This window comes from Elephantulus edwardii, unplaced genomic scaffold, assembly GCF_000299155.1.
Source record: "Elephantulus edwardii isolate Elephantulus edwardi_28Jun2011 unplaced genomic scaffold, EleEdw1.0 scaffold00033, whole genome shotgun sequence".
In the NCBI taxonomy this organism is placed as follows: domain Eukaryota; kingdom Metazoa; phylum Chordata; class Mammalia; order Macroscelidea; family Macroscelididae; genus Elephantulus; species Elephantulus edwardii.
Window position 1 is genome coordinate 17,867,278 of NW_006399783.1, and position 14,359 is coordinate 17,881,636.

The window sequence follows — 14,359 nt, forward strand, 5'->3', positions numbered from 1 at the left end:
GAATGTTCAGATTTAGAGATGTATTAGACAGACCAGCAAGTTAAAGGTATATCCCTTATTGCAGAGTTAACTTTAGTGTCAGTGTTGTCCCTGCCTTTCTCACATGCACCTTTACACACTTATTTCCTGCTTCACCATCCCACAGGATATCCATCCACTTCTACCCCTTCCCTTCACATCTATCTCCTTTTCACCAGCCCTCCATCTAATAACTTATAGATTAAGCTTCCATGGCTTCTGTGATTTCAAACACATCAGCTGATGGTAGTTCCTTATGTTGGGATCAGTGATATAGCAAACAATAAAAACAAGCAAGGAAGCAAATATCAAGAGCCTGCCTGAGAGTACTGTCTTCTGGCAAAGATGGATGGCCTCTGCTGTCCTGGACCTTGCCCTACACTCTGGCAGGCTGCTTCCCATGGGAAGAATGAACACTTAAATAGACCTACCTCCAGGGAGAGAAGCTCTGATAGTGGTTAAAGGTCCTGACTGCTAACAAAATCATGTAGGGGGATCCAAGGATTGGGGGGGGAGCACAGAGGTGAGGATGGGTGGGGGCATAACCATAGGGTCGCACAATTTGATGGGTGAAGGGAGACGTGGGCTAAAGAAAGGGGAAAAATGCAATGTGAAAAACAACAATGTAAACGGACTTTATAAGTAAACCAGTATAAAATAAAAAGTACATATTTTTCTAAAAAAATTGAAAAATGATTAAAAAAAGAATAAGTTGGTGGTTCAAAATTTTGTTGCTCTGAAGAAAGTTGGGGCAATATGCTGCTGTAAATATTAAGGCTTTAGAAAGCCTATGGGTCAGTTCTCTGTTCTGTAGAGTTCCTTGAGTTGGAATTGACTCAAAGACCAGGGCTTCCGTTTTTGGTTTAGTTCAAGTTAATTTCTTTCATTTTTCTCTTCTTTTAAGGTTTCATTTTTTTAGGGTTTTTTTGTTGTTGTTTCCGTAGAAAAGAACACAGAACACAGTTTAAATATCATATATCAAGAAGTCAACAACTGTAGTTAATATTAATTTTAAGAAATGTTACTTTAACTTTTTTGAGTGTCAGTTAAACCACAGTAAGAACAATTTTAAAAGATAAAGAAATTATGAATTACTAATATCACCGAAAGCCCATATCAGGGTCCCTTTCCAATCAACACAGGAGTTATACCTCATATATCTCCATTTCTCTTTCACAAATTTCACATATTATACGGGAGTTAATGAACCCACGTTTTAAAACTCATTCTTTGTCCTTTTCTGCCATCTTTTCTACTTGAGGCATGACATTTCCCCTCCATTTTTTTACCACATCAGCAATTAAAAGATTCCTATCTTCTTTTCTGAAACTTTCTTTTGAACAATATCTGTCTCTGTGATCATGCCTGTTAGTCCCAGTATTATCACAAGGTTGTGCAGTCAACCCTCTGAAAGCTAACCCTGTGTTAAGGCAGAACCTGCAGGGAAGGAAAACTCAATCAATGGACAGAAAAAGTGACTTTTCTGTCACAAGGTGACTTTTCCTATTAAACGTGGAAAATTAGCCCCAGAGAAACAAAATAGTCTCCGAAAAATCTATGGTAACCTTTTGAATTCAATTCTCACAGATTTCACTGTATAGCACATTACTTCTTCCAGTGACATGCTTTCTCATTGCCATTGGCTCTGACTCATAGCTGACCTGCCTCACTGGGTTTCCGAGGCTGTAGATAAAATGGGAGGAGAGTGCCAATCTTCTTCCCTCGGATCCACAGGTGGTTTCAAACCTCCAGAGAGATGCCACCTTTAGGTTAACAGCATGTCTCTACAGACTACATGTCACCTGGAGAAGATTGCCTATCCTCTGTAGCTGCTGATGGATTCAAATCTCCAGAGAAAAGTCAGCTTTGAGTTAGTAGCATAACTCCCTAAGGACTATGCCATCAGATCCTCCAAAACCTGACATTATTGAGTGGCTTTGAGTCAGAACCATTTCATAGCTGACTCTCCAGGGGGTTTTCAGAGGCCATAAATTGCACTGAGGAGAATGCCCATCTTTCTCCTTCAACAGCTGGTGGATTAGAACTACCTGTCTTGGGGTTGACAGCACTACTCCTTACCACTGAGCCACCAGAGTCCCCTCTCCAAACACTAATTGTCTTTAATTTTCATTTGTTGTGACCTCTTATATCATAATGCTCCACAGGGTTTTCAGTGGCTAATTTTGGGGGAGTGTATGGCCAGACCTTGTTTTCTCAGGTCAACTCTGACCTCTGGAAGGGCAGCAGCCTCTCTCTGGAATTTTCCTGGTGCTGCCATAGTTTCAAAGCAGAAATTTATTGTCTGAGTAGTTCTGGGGGCTGAAGACCATAGTGAGTCAGCAGGCTGTACTCCTGGAGACTCTAGGGGAGAATTGTGCACCTTGCCTTTTCCAGCTTCTGGGGGTCACCCCTTGTTTGCTGCGGCCGAAGCTCTCCTGCTGACCTCTGCTTGCTTGCTTCCTCTTTTCTCTTACTACAGCTTCCTGCCTGCTTTTACCTTATTAGGAGACCCTTGCGATTACATTGGGCTCATCCAGATAATCCAGGATAATCTCAGCCCAAGATCCTTAACTTCGATTCATCTGCAAAGTCCTCGCCGGGTCTGTAAGCAGCATACTCAGCATCTGGACTTTCTAGGGAACCATTGCTTTGCCCTTGGCTGTGCATGCAAGGCCAGTTAATATGGACATTCAGGGTCCAGTTGAGGAGGACGGTAGCTCCACATGGAGTGTGAAGCTCTGCAGTTGGAGTCATGCTTCCCCTATGTTTTACTGAAGGAGATCTAAGATGTCACTCATAGCCACCCTGCAGGGTGTAAAAGATAGATTAGGCCTTTAACAAGCATAACATGAAAACTCAAAAACTTACTGCCAATTTAGAACCTTTTTTTGTGTGTTTTGGGTTTTTTAAATGAATTTTAATGAACGTTTACAGATAACTTTGGGTTTCCATTCATTCATTGTTGCACTTCTCCCCCTGCCCACCCCTCCCCCCTAGTTCACTCTTCTCTTTGAAAAGTAAAAGAAAAATTCTTTCATTGGTAGAGAATTCTCCCCCCACCACCCACTCCAGTACACTCCACTCTGGAACCTTCATTCTGGGCTCTTGTCATGACCATAATACCCAATCACGTATCACTTTTAAACAGTTCTCTCTCTCATTCATCTGTTTCAGTGCAGTATACGTAATTTATCCAATCTTTCTCGGTCTCACCTCAACCCTGATGTCAGTCCAGTTCTACAGGTGTTGTAGAACTGACTCTTAGCTGACGCTCCTGTGGGTTTTTGAAGGCTCTAACTCACACAAAAGGAGATTGCCCTTCTTTCAGGGAACTGCTGGTGGATTCAAGCTGCTGTAGAGTTTCAGCTTTGGTTAGCAGTGCAGTTCCTTACGTCTATGCCACCAGAGCTCCCTAAACTTTAATGAAGAATAGTGATAATCTGAATGCATTATTTGTTGTTGCTAGTTTTTGCTATCGAGTCGAATATGACTCATAGCAATCCTGTTATGAGCAGCTGACCTGAACACAGCCCGTTCATTACTGAAGTCATTGATCAATCCATTTCATTAAAAGTCTCCTTTGTCTTTGCTGACCCTCCAACTTTGATGTCTCTTTCCGAAGAATAGCCTATAAAAGGAAGAAAAGTGTTTGCAATTATTACTTTGATATTTAATTTTATAAGGGACAAAACAGGCATCAGACATGCAACTGGAGAGCACCGCAGATGGCTGAGGGAAAGCACAGCCAGGTCAGAGAAGGATGCAGAGAAGGAAATGGCTGGGACTGCGGGTCCAGCCACAGCCTCATGCGGAGAGCTGGCAGTCCCTGTCATGGTCATGAGCATGTGGAATGGAACCACATCCCCACCCTCGTGCTGGGCCTGCTGTATCAGAATCGAGGAGGGAGATGGCAGTTGTTGTTTTCATAAAATCCTTCAGGGAATTTTTGCTGTGTTCTCTTCTGTGTCTAAACATTTGTAGGAATAAAGGGTTCGACCAGGCCAGATCCTCAATACAGATTGTCCTGCCAGCTCCTTCTGACTTATTGCACTTTGGGTTAATTCTCTAGAATTCTAGGAAACTGTAATCTATACTTAATGATCAGAAAAGGTGCAAGTGTAGAGATGGGTCCTGGAAGTTCTGACTGGGCTGTGCACACTCTCTAGGGACTTGCCACTTGCTCTCCTGTGCGTATGGACTCTCACCTCCACCCAGGAAACACTAGAGAGAACTCAAAGCCTATGGTCCCTTAGTCACTGCTGCCCGAGTAACACATGACTCAGTGAGGATTCAGTGAATGTTCCTGGCATTCTGAACCTGCCCTCCTCCCTTCTTGGGTGTGGCCCTAAGGATTCTACTGCATTTACACATGAAGGCAGCACCCCTGGCAAATTCCCAGAATGATCTTTTAGAAGCTAGAGACAAAGACCAAACCAAGTCACACACAGTCATGATTGTTCTTTTCTTTCTTTTTCAAATAGCTCTTTTATTTGTTTTTAACTTTTTATTTTAAGAGACTATTTAAAGAGCCCATTGCTTTTCCATTCATTGATTCATGCACATTTTATTTTGTGACACCGATTATGCTTTCCACATTTTAATATTTCTTTCATTACACTTCCACCTCCAAAACCAGGACCCAAACCACAGCTATCTGGTTGATTCTGACTCACAGTGACCCCACAGTGTAGAGTAGAATGGCTCACTAGGTTTCCAAGACTAAATCCTGACAAGAGCAGAATGCCTCATCTTCAGTGGCATGATGGGTAGGTTCAGCTGGCCCTTTTGGTCAGCCGGCAGCTTCTTTAACCACTGCATCACCAAAGCTCCTTGCCACATTTAACCTGTCAGGAAATGCTCTTGGTTCCAATCAACAGAAGATCCAGAATCCCAGCTGGTCTCACCATATGCATTTCACCATCCAGCCCTGAGCACCATCAGCACTGTTGCTGCCTCACGGTTGGTTGGCGCTAACTCTCTGTCCCCACAGTCTGTGTACACAACAGCCAGTGATGTGCTTTTAAAATTTCTGCCAAATTATTCCATTTCTCTATCTGGAGCCATCTAATGATTTTACATTTCTTTCAGAGTAATATTCAAAGTTCTGACCTATGACACACAATACAACTCTTTCAAATTTCTCCACATCACCTCTCTTGCCTCTTTATTTCTGCTCTTTCTCTTCTTCGCTGCTGTCCGACTATGTGCCTTCTTGTTATATAAAGACCACACACTCCTACCATGTTGTTGTTGTTATGTGTTGTTATGTTGGAGTCGACTCCAACTCTATACTACCCTATGCACCATAGTTGAACGTTGCCCTGTCCTGAGTCAATCTCACTGCCTCCGACACACCTGCCTCCATTATCCCAGTACTCTGCCAAACCATCTCATCCAGGGTCTTCCTTTCTGCACTGTCCCTCTACTCTTCCAAGCATGCTGTCCTTCTCCAGGAACTGTTAAAGAATGTAAGATGGAGCTTCAAAATTTTTGCCTCCTAGGAGCAACCTGGTTTTACTTTTTCCAGGACAGACCACTTTATTCTCTTAGCAGTCCATGGTAAGCTCTTCTCCAGTACTGAACTCAAAGGTGTCAATTCTTAGTCTGTCACCCTTAGTCATTGTCCAGCTGTCTGATTCACCGTCAGTAATTGTGAAGGCCTGGTCTGGATCAGGCACACCTTAGTCTCTAGACTGACATCTTTGCCACTGTTATAAAACAGAACTGGCATGGGGGTTGGGGGAAAACTAAGAAAAGAGGGAATAAATAATGAACACTTCATTGAAATAGATGACGGAAAGAACTGTCTAAAAGAAATATATGATTAGGTATTATCGGCATAACAGTAGTCCAGAATAAGAGGCTATGGAAAAGTGCACTCACTGGGGGTGGGGTGGGGAGGGAAGAAATTGTGCAATAATAAAACAATCTTTTTGAAGAGAAAAGCAAACTGGGGTGTGTGGGAGGAAAATGTGCAACAATGAATGAATGGAAATCCAAGTTGTCTGTAAACTTTCATTAAAATACCGATAAAAGAAGTTAAGCAAAAACAAATCAATTGTACACGTAATAAACAAACACGTGAACAAGAAATGATATGGCTCAACTTCCTCCTGTTTCTAAATGGATCAAATGAGATAAAGTTTCTACCCTTTTGTACTGTGTTTCCTTAGGTCATGCATAGGATTTACATGAGTCAGAATACCTAAAAACAATAGTAGAGTGTGGTATTAAGTGTTAGTCTGGAAAAGTCCCTGGCAGCAGATTTTCCCAAATACAGTTCATCTTTTGATTTCCTGACTGCTGGTGTCAATAGTGTTGATGTGGATCCAAGCAAGCTGAAATTATTAATAATCTCAATATCTTTTCCATCTATCATGGTACTGACAGTTGGCCCTGTGGTGAGAATCTTTGTTTCCTTGATGTTGAGCTACCATAGAGGCATTGCCATGACTGTCCCCTTGACCTGGAATGCACTCTCCCAGATAGTAATATCTCATAGTCTTCACTGCTTCCATCTTGCTCCAGTGTTAATTCCAGTTGTCTCAGTTAATTCTGTTCCTGAGCGCCCTATTTAAATGTGCAGTCCATATTTATAAACTCCCTTGTTCTGTTCTACTTCTACCCCAAAGGCTTTGTTATAATAAATATTATCATTCTTTTACCATCTCTTGCTATGACTTAAGGGTACTTTATAACAACAACAACAGTTTATTTACAAAATTTGACTACAAACTCAAATTATTTAAATTTCCTTCACTCCCCCAATCAAATTGTCCCATCTGATGATTAATCACCCTGCCCCCTGAACATCCACATCCCTCTGCTTCCAGTCTCTCCCACTCCTCTTGGATCCTTATACTAATTCTACAATAATGGTTTTATGCAATATTTATTCTTGTGGGACTGAGTTAGTTCACTCAGGAGAATGCTTCCAGTCCCTCCCAAGTTAGGTGATAATTTACAAAATCATTGCTCCTGTGTGCTGCATAGTATTCCATTGTGTGAATGTACCATAATTTCTGTTTTTGTGTTTTTGTGATGGTGAATAATGCTGTTATGAACATTGGTGTCCAAATCTCTGTGCCTCAGTTCTCATTTCTCAGGGTATATTCCAAGTAGTGGAATAGCTGAGACATATGGAATTTCTATGTTCAGCTTTCTTTTTTTTTTTTTTTTTGAGGAACTGCAAAACTTCCAGAATGGTCATACCATTTTACAATCCCACCAACAATGTATAAGAGTTCCTTTCTTGTAACATCCTCTCCAACATTTATTACTTGCTGCCCTGTTAAACTTTGCCACTGTTACTGGAGTGAGATAGTTCCTCATCTCATTCTATACTGTTTCAGTCTGTATGCAGAACAGATCATTCGGGAGACTGGGCTTTATGAGGAGGAATGTGACATTAGGATTGGAGGAAAACTCATCAGCCACCTATGTTATGCAGATGATACAATCTAGCTTGCTGATACTGAGGAGGACCTGAAGCGCTTGCTACAGAAGGTCAAGGACTATAGTCTTCAATAGGGATTGAAGTTCAACATCAAGTTTCTCAACACTGGGCCAGTTGGCAACATCATGACAGGTGGAGAAGAGATTGAGGCTAACAGTTTTAGCTTTCTCGGCTCCACAATCAACATTTTTGGCACCAGCAGTTAGGAAATCAAAAGAAGAATTGCACTGGAAAATCTTTTGTCAGGGACCTCTCCAAAGTACTGAGAAACAATGATGTCAGTCTAGAGACTAAGATGCACCTGATCCAAGCCATGATCATTGCAGTTACTTGATGTGTATTAGAGAGCTGGACAGTAGCTAAGGATGACAGAAGAATAGATGACTTTGAGTTGTGATGCTAGAGAAGAGCCTTGAACATACCATAGATCACCTAGAAAACAAAAGAGGTCTGTCTTGGAGAGGGTGAAACTAAGTTTCCCCTTGGAGACTAGGATTTTGAAGCACCATCTCACCTACTTTGGGCATGTGGCCAGGAGGGACCGATCCTTGGAGAAGGACATCATGTTCAGAGCTACAGTGGAGGAGGAGAAGACTGAAGACCCCAGATGAGATGGTATGATACAGTAACTGGGGCAATGGGAAGGTTTATCAGGGTCAGTGAGGTTGGCTTAGGACGGGACAGGCGTCAGAGCTATCGGTTACTATGAGTTGCAGATGACTCAGTGGCACACAACACCAACAACAATGTGTGACTGGCTTATTGTTTATGGTTAAATGATAAGGACATTTCAGAAAAGGGAATGAGAAGAATGGTCACCCAAAAGATGTTTTTGTATGAGGTTTACATGCCCAGAAAGTCTAATAGAAAATAGATTTATGGGTTTAGGCGGCGGTGTCCAGAGTGAGCAGTTCTTCACGGCGCCTCTTGCAGGTGCCGAGTGGTTTGTGTACGCCGATGGCCATGGTGCTGGACCAGCTCGACTGCAGGATTTGAGACTACTTGGAAACCTCTTTGGCTCCAGACACTTCTGCGAGCTGGAGAGCGACTGGCTACAGGCCTGCGCTGTCGAGAAGGTTCACATCTGTCCATGCTGGGATCGATTTTTTTCTGTAGGTGAAGCCTAGACCACCATGAGCACAAGAAAACGTCGGGGTGGAACGGTCAATTCCAGACAAGGCCAGAAGTGAACCCGGGAGGTGTCCTCCCCACCCGAGATGGCCGTGGAGGCGGAGCCCATCGAGCTTCTGGAAAGCACTGGAGATGAAATTGTGGACCTCACCTGTGAGTCCTTGGAACCTGTGGTCGTTGACCTGACTCACAAAGACTCTGTTGCGATTGTTGACGAGAGGCGGCGGCCCCGGAGGAATGCCCGGAGGCTGCACGAGGACCATGCTGACAGCTGTATGGTGAGCAGTGACGATGAGGAGGCACCCAGGGACAGTGATGTGTATGTAACCCCACACACACCCAGAAACGCCAGGAACGAAGGCACAGCAGGACCCAGGCCTTCCGGCACTGTTAGCTGTCCAATCTGCATGGATGGGTGCTCTGAGATCGTGCATAACGGACATCTCATTGTTTCTACGGAATGTGGCCACGTTTTCTGCAGCCAGTGCCTCCGAGATTCCCTCAGAAATTCCAACACCTGTCCGACTTGTAAGACAAAGATCAACCACAAACAGTACCACCCCATTTATATATGAGATGCGTTGTTGCTCAAGGAGATAGCCGGCTGACCAGGATTCTTATGCAGGGTCTGGGGCTCTCTGACCTCCAGTGTGCTGAGCTCAAAAACTTACCAACTAACTCCTGAGCTGTCTCCCACTCTGTTTCACCCCCTCTTAGCTCTCTTTCTCTCCAGTTTGTTGTGGAGCTAGAGCTCGGCTTTCCCAGACCAGGGTCTGTCTGCTGTTTTGGGGTGGTCCATGAGCCCTGGTTTCCTACTCCGGAACCTCACATAGCATATTCACAGTGGAGCTGAGGGATGGTTCCAGTTTCTTCCTGGAACCTACATGTTTGCCAAGAAGTTTCCTCTCCACACAGTGGGTGTGTCACCTGGGGGCTGGCCCTGGGTGGTAAGCGAGCAGGTCCTCCTGGGCTCTTGGGGGCCACCACCTCTTGTCAGTTAATAACCAGTCAGTTTGTGCACCAGAGTTGCTGAGCCACATAACATCCGCCGGCTGAGGAGCCCAGCTGCAGGAGTGGCCCCAGGCCAGGCCACTGCTGCCCTGAGAAGACACACTAGCAGACTGTGTTTCCTGGGGGGGTCAGAGGTCAGCTGTGGTCCCCTGTACCTCCCCCTCAGCAGGTGGGAATTTCTTCAGTTCGGCGAACCTCTGCAGCGCAACTCGTTTCCTATGACTGAACATGTCCAATAAAGCCTGTACTTCACCTCTCTGCTGCCCAGGAGACGTAGATAGTGCCCCTTAGAGGCCTGGCCATACGTGGGACAGTGCCATCCCTGCCCTGACTCTGTTCACCAACTGTTCTCAGGAACCTCTCCCAGGTGTCCACCTGGCACAGGAGACACAGAGCACCGTGGGGCCTGCATTCAGAGTCCTGTTTTCTGATAAGGTCCACCCTGTGCTCACCACATGGCCTGTGGGCACTCTGGGCATGCACACTGCAGGTGGTGGCATCAGCAATGGCCTCAGCTCTCACTTTCACGCTGCTCCCCAGCTGACTTCTGCCCCCAGTTTTCAAGAACTTGGCTCCACCTGGCCTGTCTCTGAATGTCTTGGAAGCTGTTCTCTTGGCTTTTGCGCCTTGACCTGCTCTGTGGGTTTGAAGGCACCTTCTCTGAACTAACTGGGCTGCCTTGGAGGGCACAGGGCAGCAGCCTTGCGGTGCCAGCTGGCCTTCACCTCCACCCTTCCTTCCTTGTTAGGCTCTAGCTTGCCAGCAACCTTCATGGTGGGGAAGGGCCCCTCGGGCCTCGAAGCAATAACTGACCTTGAGTCACCATCTGAAGGAGCGGGGGCACGGCACAGAGTTCACCTCTTGGGGGCTCAAGAGAATAGTTTGATTCTTCGTTCTTCAGCTGTTTGACCCAGGTCACGTTAGTTTGAAGTAATACTTTTCTATTTAGCGTGGAGGTGGGAGGGGCTTGCCTTCTGTCAGAGCAACATGGCAGTGTCCCCCCAAAGTGGACATGGTTAAAGTTAAGTTCCTTTCGGATTTCATGTAAATGCTTTCTTCTCACCTGTCCAAGACCACTTAGACATCCGGAGTCCATTTGACTCCTCATCTAAAGACCTCTGGTGACTCCATTTCAGGATTAATCAATTTTTGCCTAAAGACAGCTGAAGTGGTGCCATTTATCGTAAATTAATTTGGGGGAAGTAGAGTGTTGGTTTTCTTGCTTGGATACGCAATATAGGAAAAGGTTTCCCTGAAAATGTGTCCCTCCCTCACTGTACACAGGTCAGGTGTGTCCTTTCTGCATTGACTGTCACCATGTACTCTGGTCTGTTTGGACTCCTCTGTTAGTCTTAAGATGGAAATAAATCATTAATTTGAACCAAGAAAAAAGAAAATAGATTTATGATGTTGTAAAAGGTTTATTTGTGACTCATATGTAACTCCCAGCCCACTAGTATGAAGACCTCTCCCAATTTTTTGCCTGGTATTTCTCTACCTTCTCTTATTGCAAATCCTTACTAATACTCTTTTTTTTTTTTGTCTCTGAACAGAGCTCTTTGATTTTGTTGGTAATGATTCCAAGCAGCAAATTTTCTGGTAATCTATGATTATTGAGAACAAGATTTCTCAGTGAGATAAGAAAGCTATATTCAAAGAGGAAGGTTGTTATACACTTATTGCCTGCACTATGATCTGGGGCAGGGGGGTGGGGAATCCTATACATTTAGCAAGGAGTCTAGGTGGTGTGAATGGTTCAACACTCAACTTAACTGGACATAAGGTTTATAGTTGTAATCCATCCAGAGATACTTCAAAAAGTCAGCTGTTGACGATCCTATGGAGCCATTCTACACTGACACACATGAGTTAGAATCAACTCATGAGCCGCAACAGCATGAACTGTGCAGGTGGCTTTCTGTTTTTGTCATCACAGCTTGTTTTATGAATGGTAGGGATGTGTTTTACTTTCTCACTCTGTACACTGACTACTTAGTTGTTTTCTGTACACAGAATTCCTTCTGTCTTTGTGTAATTTTGACCCACTGGTCAGGGATGCATATTAATTGGAGATTTTAATAAACTACATATTACAAACTTGCCTAGCATCTGCATCCATTGCTAAATGTGGAGAGATCTAATTTGGGGGTTCATCAGCTGTGAGGCTGCATGGGCAAGGATGCAGCAATATTTATAATGGTGAAAATCCAAAATTAACATACACATTAAAGATACTCTTGTATACCCATAATGAATATTTAATGCCATAAAAAATCTCCACTCATGAAGTAAGTGTTAAAACAAAAACTTCTGAAACCTCAAGATACTGAAATATAGAGTAGGATACCAACTGAATATTATATGGTAGTAAGTACCAACATGCCTCAAAGATATTACAGTTTCGTTCCAGACCACTGCACTAAATTGAATATCATAATAAAAAGCCATACAAATATTTTGGCTTCCCAATGCATACAAGGGAGCTGTGGTGGCCTCTTGGTAAGGAGCTGTGCTGCCAACACCAAGGCAGGTGTGAATTCATCAGCTGCTCCATGTGAGAAAGATAGACAGTTTCCTCCCATTTGATTGACAGCCTCTGAAAATCAGCTGGACAGTTCTGAAATAATAGCTGTGAGGGACAATGCATATAGATGTTATACTTTGCATTATACAGTAGTATATTAAGTATGCAGTGTTGTTTGTTATTGTCATGTGCCATCGAGTCAGAACTGATTCATCACTGACTCTCCAGTGGATTTTCAGAGGCTGAAGATCACACGGGAGAAGATTGTCCATCATTTTCCCAGTGAGCAGCAGGTAGATTCGAACCGTGTATTGTTGATTAGCAGCACAAATCCTGACTCATTAGACCATCAGTGCTCTAAATGCCCAGTAGCATTATGAAAAGAAAATTGAAATATTGTGGGAATTACCTCATGTAACACTGAAATAGAAAGGGTGCACATGCCATTGGGAAAATCAGGGCTGATGGACTTGCTTGATTCAGGGTTGTCCCAACCCTTCAATTTGTAAAAAATACAGTATCTGTTAAGTGCAGTAAAGCAAAGTGTAATAAAATGAAGTGTACCTGTATGGAAAATGTTTGCAAGGAGATGTATCAAAATATTAGCAATGATTACTTCAGAGTGCTTGGATTATGGGTGATGTTATTTTTTTATCCTTTATTTTTCTTTTTATAGTAAGCTTGTATTATGCAGAAGACTGTAATAGACTGTCTTATAAACAACACAATGTTGTTGTTGTTGTTGTTATTATGTGCCGTCGAGTCGCTTGCGACTCATAGCGACCCTATGTACAACAGCCCTAAACTCCACTCTGTCCTGTGCCAATCGCACTGTCTCTGACACTCCCATCCCAATTATCCCAGTCACTGAATCAATCCACCTCATAGAGGGCCTTCCTCTCCTGTGCTGTCCCTCCACCCTCCCAAGCATGATGTCCTTCTCCAAGGACCTGTCTCTCCTCACAACATGTCCAAAGTAAGTTAGACGGAGCTTCAGAATTCTTGCCTCCAAGGAGCCACCCGGTTTAACCCTTTCCGAGACAAATCTGTTTGTTTTCCTAGCAGCCCATGGTACACTCAATACTCTTCTCCAGCACCACAGCTCAAAGGCATCAATTCTCCTTCTATCCTCCTTGGTCATTGTCCAACTCTCTGATGCATAACAAGTGATTGTGAAGACCATGGCCTGTATCAGACGCACCTTAGTCTCCAGAGAGACACCATTGCTCTTCAGTACTTTGGAGAGGTCCCTAACAGCAGACTTTCCCATGGCAATGTGCCTTTTAATTTCCTGGCTGCTGGTGCCAAGACTGTTGACTATGGAGCCAAGCAAGCTAAAGCTGTGTACAATCTCAATCTCTTCACCATCCATCCTGATGCTGCCAATTGGTCCAGTGGTGAGAATCTTTGTCTTCTTGACATTGAGCCTCAATCCATATTGTAGGCTGCAGTCCTTGATGTATTATTAGTAAAAGAAATTAATTCTGTTAGGAAGAAAAATGATGATTCTTAGATGGAAAATGGAAATTTTATGCCACTATTGGAAGCAGGAGTGGCTTCCACTTCCTATATAACATGACATTGGAAACTCGATGAACTTTGATAAATGTCGATAGTTGTAGAGGGACTTCAGGCCTTTTTTTCATAGAGTTGCTATGAGTTGTGCTCGATTTGAAGGCAATCAGCAACAACAATATGCCACTTCTGGGTTAGGTAAGAAGCAACTCACTTCTGATTACACCATCAGTGTTCCCTAGTAAAGCTTTGTTATTATGTGTGGTCATAGCTAACCCTCCAGAGGGTTTTCAGTGGGCTCTAAATTGCATGGAAGGAGACTGCTCATCTTTCTCCTTTGGAGCAGCTGGTGGTTTCAAATCAAGTTCCTTTAGTGCAACATCTCACCACTAGTAAATAGTAAAGCCTTTGTTGGTTTAGGCGCCATCAAGTTGCCTATGACTTATAGTGATGAAAGCAGATCTAAACTTTGCGCCATCCTCACAATCTCCTATGCTCAAACCTATTGTGGAAGTCACTGTATCATTTATCTTGGTGGCAGTCTTCTCTTTCTTTGACCTCCATCTGAGGCTTCATCTCACATACTTTGGACATTTTGCTAAGAGGTCCTGTTCCTTAGAGAAGGACATGATGTTGGAAAGGGTGGAGGGTCCGTGAAGGAGAGAAAGACCCTTAACCAGGTGGATTGATTCGATGACTGCTGC

At 43.7% G+C, this 14,359-nt stretch overlaps 1 protein-coding gene and 1 pseudogene across 1 annotated transcript in view; both read left to right on the forward strand.

The window, feature by feature from the left end:
• The window catches only part of SFXN1 (sideroflexin 1), a 76,224-nt gene that overhangs the window by 14,634 nt on the left and 47,231 nt on the right, over window positions 1-14,359 (forward strand). The window lies entirely within an intron of this gene.
• On the forward strand, window positions 8,608-9,180 carry LOC102877476 (annotated as a pseudogene).